This window comes from Neolamprologus brichardi, chromosome 12, assembly GCF_056152115.1.
Source record: "Neolamprologus brichardi isolate AB-2024 chromosome 12, ASM5615211v1, whole genome shotgun sequence".
Taxonomy (NCBI): Eukaryota; Metazoa; Chordata; class Actinopteri; order Cichliformes; family Cichlidae; genus Neolamprologus; species Neolamprologus brichardi.
Window position 1 is genome coordinate 2,035,976 of NC_142115.1, and position 7,968 is coordinate 2,043,943.

Below are 7,968 nucleotides of genomic sequence, written 5' to 3' on the forward strand. Positions count from 1 at the left end.
ACCCTTTCTGGGTCACAAAATAACCCTTTAAGATATTTTCAGGCGAGAATGTAGCTGCGTAATGTTCAAATATCTACTTAATTTATAAAAATATCACATATTTGCAAAAGTGCTTCCACGTTTTCGGAGAGCTCCGTTATCCACCTGCGGGAAAGCTGACCGGGAGGTCAAGGCTTGATAGAGTCCACGAGCACAGCTAACTCCTGGCTATTGTTTTATTGTTCCTGCAGTCTTTTGCTACTCAGGTTAAACATGAAATATATAATTAGTTAGTTAGTTAGTTAGTTATGGCCATGGATTGAAAATACACCCCACACCCCAAACGGCTGCACCTCCCGAAGAATTTTGTCTGGGCTCTTATCTCACTTTTTTATTTCAAACAATCAACAGAAAATTTCACAGACATATTTTTATAAGGTTTTTAAGGCTGTGGTGTTAATTTTTAACTAACATGAGCCCAGCGGCAGCAGCAACGCTAGGCTAACACTAACTAGCTAGCAAGATTATAAACCTGGTGCTAAACTAAGAGAAGCCACAAAATCAGTTTGAATAAGAGTAAACATTTACTCACCAGGTCAGTGTATCAGGTAAAGATTCACAGCAATGACAATAATATCTTGAGCTGAAGCTTTTCCAGGTTTGCTCAACATATTCCATAACAAGTGCACCATGAACATGCGGACTGATCCGAGGGAGGAGGACGGTAGTGACGTGGCATTTTCAAAACACATCTTTCATCCTTCCGCCCTGAGAAGCAAAACTTCCAGCTTACTTAGTTTTTCTAAGTTAAGACAACTCAAATAAATTGAGTTTATCAGCATTTTTGCATAAAAAGTACTGGTAACTTGTTTAAATCGATTTCTAATAACAAATTGATAAAATTAAGTTCAGCCTACTTAATATTTTTAATTAAGCACAATATTAGATTTTACAGTGGAGAAAACAGAGCAAATTATTATTTCAATGATTTAGCGTCCCAGCCATTTTCTTCCATGCTTTTAATTCACGGTCACAGTAGTGCAGCATATGTGTATCTTATCAGTTCTATTGTAGGGTCTTGTATTATTGTAGTATTATTGTAGTATTATTGTATTATTGTAGGGTCTACCTTCCAATATAAAGCACCTTGAGGCCACTGTTGTTGTGATTTGGCGCTGTATAAATAAATTGAATTGAATTCCCGCTTTAAGCCTTGTATGGTGTTCACTTTTCGGACCCTCAGGTATTCCTCAGGTCAAACAGGACACATTTCATATTAAAAACATTTCTGAAATCAAATTTTACTTAATAAACCATGAACATATATTCTCTTTATCTCAGTTTCAAACAGTAGAGAAAACATAGATCTTTAATGAATGTAATCTGTCTCTACCAGAACACATCAGGTTATAACTGATGTTAAAAACAGTATAGTGAAGCTTATCTTGCATATATAAATTTATCATACATACATAAAATAAACCACGATCGCACACAACACAGATTTTGTGTAGGCAGCCGTCTCTAAACCGCACAAGCCTCCCGCCCTTGGTTACACTGGGCCCAGTTTCATAAAGACGGGGAAACTGGTCCACCCACTGGTCCCACATAGTGCCGATTGCCCCCGCCTTTTAACAGCTCTTGAGTTCTGATCATCAAATATGATGATCTTTGAGAACACATGAGAGTTCTTCAGAGACATTGAAGCTCTAAACATTTCCCATCCCTGTCTCAGACTCCCACAGACCTTCAGTCAACTCCCCTGTTGACCTGTACACACCAGCAAGGACGAGGCTCCCAAAGTAGGCAAGCAGATGCATGATGTCCACATCGTCCTACTGCTCACTAAAAAAATCATCTCCCCTCAGCATTGGTTATACCAAGAATAATTTTCTGATTTGAGTCAAGAATCAGCAGCAAAAAGGAACACATGATGTCTTGAACATGCCATGGGAACTGTGTGGTCCTGGTTCTGTTAGCAGTTAGCAAGTCTGTCACTGGAAAATCCAAAGCGAAGGCCATCTTCAGATTCACATTCAGAATCAGTGATTCTGTGCATCGATTTCTTGATTGATTGGCTGATTTCTAAATTATCCTCATATTGTGAGACTTCCACTTCCACATCTAAATCTCTAAATCACATAAATCTTTAGGTCGTATTGAGGGTGAAAGACTGTGATGTAGAAGTATTTATCTCTGTTGTCCTGCCCCTCGATGTGCAGGAGGGTACAGGATCTGGGAAAGTGAGAGCAACAAGCTTCTCTGTGCTTGATTATAAAAATGTAGCATGATTTATGATTTATGTGTGTGCATGCTTGTCTCTGTGTGTGTGTGTGTGTGTGTGTGTGTGTCTATCTGTGTGTGCAGGTTAAACTGACTGAAAACCATATAAAGGATGTAAATGTGTTGGGTACAGTAGCATGTGTGCTCAGTTATGATTTCAGGTTTGTAAATGTTTATCACAGATAATAAGCGAAGGCCACTGGGTTTCAAGTAGAAAAAAAAATTAAACTCGTACTAATTTTTTTGTCTTTTAAAAATTTGAAATGGGTCAGTTTGACCTGAATACTATACGAGGGTTTAGGAGTTAAGATGCAGCCACTCGATTGTGTAGCAATCTTTGTTACTTTAATCAAGGAAAGCTTAAATCCTTGAGTTTATATGAAAAAAATAATGTAAATGAAGCTTTGTTTTAGAACAATTATTTTTCATTTAAAATATGATACATTTATAAGTTACCACAAAAACAACGACAAGAAGCTGGAATATATTCTTCTCATAGCAGAGGGTGAGAGCACACGAGAGGGGAAAGGAACTGATGGCGACACTTGAACATGAAATCATCCACTCATCAGTGAGTTGATCCTAAAGGTTCTCAGATCATTTTAATTATATAGATATGAAAAGTATAGATTCAAAGATTTATTTCTATGTGTTCTAAGTTTATAATTCCTCATTCTGAATAATGAGATTTGGGTTTTGGTCAAGGCTGCCCAAAAGAAGACCTGTGACCTGCTTTATTCATACTGGAGACACTGAAAACCACCTGAAATCAGTGATTTTCAACTCAAATGAGAAATTTACACAATAAGTTTAGGAAACTGGAAGTGTAATGGAACGGTGTTTTGTGAACTGTGCTAAATGAAAGGGAAATATGTCACATTTTATATCATTTAAAAGAAAAAGGTCCAAAAAAACAAAGGCAGAAGTTAATGCAGAGGACAACCCAACAGGAATAACTCCTCCAATAATGACAGGTTCCAGTAATGGCAGAAGGAAAGAGGAGTAAATGTAGGAGGAGGGCAGCAGCGCCCTGATGCTGCTTTATCCTCCACCTTTCAGCACAGCAGAGTCCATGCTTACACTGAGGCAGCAAATGGTTATACAGACACATGTAATCTGTATTACACTATCTCTACTTTTAAGATTAGGCTTAAAACTTTCCTTTTTGCTAAAGCATATAGTTAGGGCTGGACCAGGTGACCCTGAATCCTCCCTTAGTTATGCTGCAATAGACGTAGGCTGCCGGGGGATTCCCATGATGCATTGAGTTTTTCCTTTCCAGTCACCTTTCTCACTCACTATGTGTTAATAGACCTCTCTGTATTGAATCATATCTGTTATTAACCTCTGTCTCTCTTCCACAGCATGTCTTTTATCCTGTCTTCCTTCTCTCACCCCAACCGGTCGCAGCAGATGGCCCCGCCCCTCCCTGAGCCTGGTTCTGCTGGAGGTTTCTTCCTGTTAAAAGGGAGTTTTTCCTTCCCACTGTCGCCAAAGTGCTGCTCATAGGGGGTCATATGATTGTTGGGTTTTTCTCTGTATCTATGAAGCGCCTTGAGGCGACATTTGTTGTGATTTGGCGCTATATAAATAAAATTGAATTGAATTGAATTGAATATTTGCCAAAGAAGTCTATGATTCTATATTATATCGGTGCAAAAGGTACTAGTGGACAAGACTAAACGTTTTCTTTTCCCCACCAAAAGTAACATATTATTGATTAACTGCAAACCATAACCTGTGAAATAAAAGTACAGTATGACCAGACTGGAGCTGCATATTACGGCACATTGACAGTTTCTAGTATTTCGTCTCTTTCTGTTTTTCAGTTTTTAGTTGATTTCTGAACTAAAGCCTCTGATCTCAAATGTGATCAACAGAAAAGCTTTTTGAAATTTGTTAGTAATTTGGTGATTTAATAGGTAATAGTAGTCGTAAAGGAAGTATGAACAAAATGAAATGAAAATAATCTTTACATGAAAATATGTAGTTTTGAGTAAATCTAGGTTTGTTTAAAACACAAAACACTTTTTCCTGAGCAATAAATGTTCATATAATCCCAGTTAATGTTTTTGGGTACACCCACCCACTGGACAAACAGCGATCATGTCAAACGGACTCTTAAAATAAAGCTGCAAAGTCAGAGATTCCAAAGCATTTTTCCTGAGATTTGACATGGAACGTTACTTTTATTGATAACTACAATGTTACTGAAGACAGAATCATCAGAATAGAGTTGTTTTTCTGTTTGATAACCATGTTTGGGTTTCAGCACAAATGCACTGTAAGTTTTTTATGGCACTTTTCTTTTGTTGACTTTTATAAAGTATAGCCAGTTAAATAGTTGCACACTGTCTCAGTATGTGGGGCTTAAAACGAGACTCAGGGATAAATCAGCAGTGAAAACATTACACAGTTTTCTTGTTTATAATTTTGTTCTTCATGTTTTTTAATTACCTTAATGTTAGACTAGCAAGCTGTGACAGCATGAGCGCAGTTGGCTGTAAAAAGTAATGAGCGCCTAAATTTCACAAATGAAAAATGATTTTATTTAATGTGTATACTCTTAGTTACTTATATTAATTACTACTGCAGTTCATTATAAAATTCCTTGATTTACACTAATATGTTACTGCAAATCTTGGATTTGTAAGGTTTCAGTGTTGAACTGTTAAGATAATTAGACACATTCAAAAATTGCAAAGAAAAAAAAAAATTTAAATCGCAACATATTGAGTTTTATTTGATCAAATAAGTAATCTGATGAAAAATTATTTTCTAGTTAGATTGATCTACCCCCCCCCCACCACCACCACGACCTGCAAACTGTGACGTCTGATGTATTTCTATTGGTTGTCCTTTTTTTCCTTTTTTAGCTTCTTCAGACTTACTTGAAGACAAAGTCTTATATTAATTTATATAATTTATATTATTTTTAATATGTATATATTTTACCTTTTATGATTTCAAGCTTCATGATAGCTCACGACAGCTTTTGCTGTACTGTGAGCAGTCACACTGAGCCCAGCAACAACTGTTCCTCAGTGTGACCCCTGTGACTCCAGTGTGTTACAAAAGGGTGCAGAAGCTGTTTTTGCGTTGTGTTAATATGGACCAGAGGCTATCTGAGTCCTGAGATTGTGAAGAATCTGTGAAGACTTTCATCCCCCCTGCAATGCTCTTTATGAGAATGTAATTTCAACTTGAATCATCCGGATATACGGAGCGAGTCATACCAAGAAAATGATCACTTTACAAAGTGAATAAAAGAAAACCTGAATGTTTTCTTCTGTGACTGAACCACACAGAGGATGTTGCATTAACAGACAGTCTTAATAACCTTCCAGGTCCAACTTGTTCGATGCATGCTGCTGACGTGACGTCACCACTAACTTTAAAAGCTGCAGTTTTGTCAGTGGGCTGAAATGCAGCTTTTAGTCATGAATATAAAATGCACTTAATAAATCAGGTAAATATCTTCAGAGAGGAGAGTAAAGGGCAGAGTCTACATCAGGATATTGAACACAGTGCTTGTAAAGGATCTTTCAAAGCTATAGCAGCTTTGAACAGACTGAAGTTATCCTTCGAGCATCGATCCACTGATCCACTTCACATAAACTGATATTTTATAGTATTTGAGGGAAGCAGGCAAAATTCGTCACAGAGGAACTCAGAAGAATCACTTGATCGTCCACTTCTGATAAAATAAAAGAAGAGAGAATACAAGGTTTCCTCCCGACAACAGTTGCCTGGATGGAGTTAATCAATAATTAGCATTGTGTCGTCTTTCTCATCACTCAGTGGCGGCGTACTGTTTTGCTCCTGGTTCTGTGTGCAGCGCTGTGCTCCCACCCGGGCCCCTGTCAATCAGCCCCAGACTGCCAGGATTACAAAAGAAGCTCATTCTGCCACAGGAGCCCCTCTTTGGAGAGCAATTCTAAAACTTACATGCCTCTTATTTGTTGGGTCAAAGGTTAAATTGCTGACCCTCCCCTCCATTCCTCCATCTCGCTCTCCCCGCCGTGGCCAAGCTGTACTCCAAGTCTTATATTTACATGGATTAGAGTCCTTTCACGCTGAAGAAAAGAGCTGGTTCACAGTCAAAGCCCAAGGAGCAGTCCATGCTGCCCGAGTGGCCACATTATTCACTGGCGGACAATGACCATATTGTAGTTATGTGGAAAAGGAGGGGGCAGGAGGAAAGCGAAATCCCCCCCTTTTGCCATGGCAAAGTCCTACACTTGTGCCACGGAGAGGGGAGGGCCAAGCCCCATCCGCTTTTTCAAGCAGAGCAAACAAAGCCTGCCCACTGTGAACAAGATGAAGATGTCAAAAGCTTTTAGGCAGGGGGGTGGGGGGGTGAGATGGGGTTTAGGGGATAAACCAACAAAACAAGTGAAAAGGCTTTTTCTCAAATGGATAAATCCCACTAAGTCTACATTTCCACATCAGATTTGCTCTCTCCTTTAACATCCTGCATCCTCCCCCTCTCAATAACCTTTCCTAATCAAACCATATCGAAAGACGAGAGGGAGGTCTGGCTTTCCCAGTTCCAGTTCAACGTGATTAAAAAAATCGTGCCTGATTAAGAAATTCAGGTGAAAAATCCGATCTTGAAAATCGACCTGATAATTTGAAAGTACTGATGTTTCACATCAAACGAGCCCTCTCACCATGGACACCTGGGAGCTTTGAAATGTCCACAACATTCTTGGTTCATATAAACTAAAACAGCCGAGTTATTCTGGATGCATTAAAGAAAGGTTTCGTGCACATACGGATATTTTGCTTCAACGTACACCTACGGCTGCGGGATGTCTTAAAGGACAGAAGCCCGAGGCACTGTGAATGACATAAAGAGGCCTGGTATACAGCCACAGCTGATTCACATGCAAATAGCCAGCCTTGCACTGACTCTGATTAACTCCCTGTGAGTTCATAGTTTCCCTGTTAACAAAGATTTAGATGCTTTTGAGTGAAGCAGTACATTAAGTGGGGAGAGAGAGAGAACTGCTAGCAAACCTTACTGTAAAGCCCCTCAGGACATAATGCAGCCTCCATCTTCATGGCCTAATCCGCCCCACAGAGCCGGCAGTGGTACAAGGACTGAAAAAAGGAGACATAAAAGAGCGGTGCTTTTGTTTTTCATTCCATCGCAGCACCAAAAGTTCTCCAAAAGCCCATCACCGAACTGACTGAATGACTTGAGACGGAGCCAATCAAGAGCTGTGTGCCTGGTGCTGCTGTTTGCTTTCAGCAACGTCCATCTGCAACCTCACTGTTGACAAAAAAGCTGCTGGAACGATACATTGCTTTAGATCAGAATTAGTGTTTGAGACATGCAACGATGAATCTTGTTGTTTTTTTATTTAAATGTAATTTCATTTAAAACAGCAAACTTTTTAATTTAAGCAGAAAACTTTAGATTTTCTGTTTTGGCCGAAGGGTTTTGTTTAAACTCACCGTGTGCCTGCCATTGAAATGACGGTATACAAAGACACGACTGGTTTGCATTGAAGAGCATTCTTACATCGAAGAACGTATAAACATCACTAACATTAAACCTATTGGCATATTGCTTACAAGTCTCCAGTCAGGGGTTTTGTTAGTGCAACTCCATTAATAGTACTACTGTCTAGCACTGAAACATCTTTAACCCTTTAAAGCCGGTCAGAGCAGCACGCTCCGTTTTGCATAACTATTTTT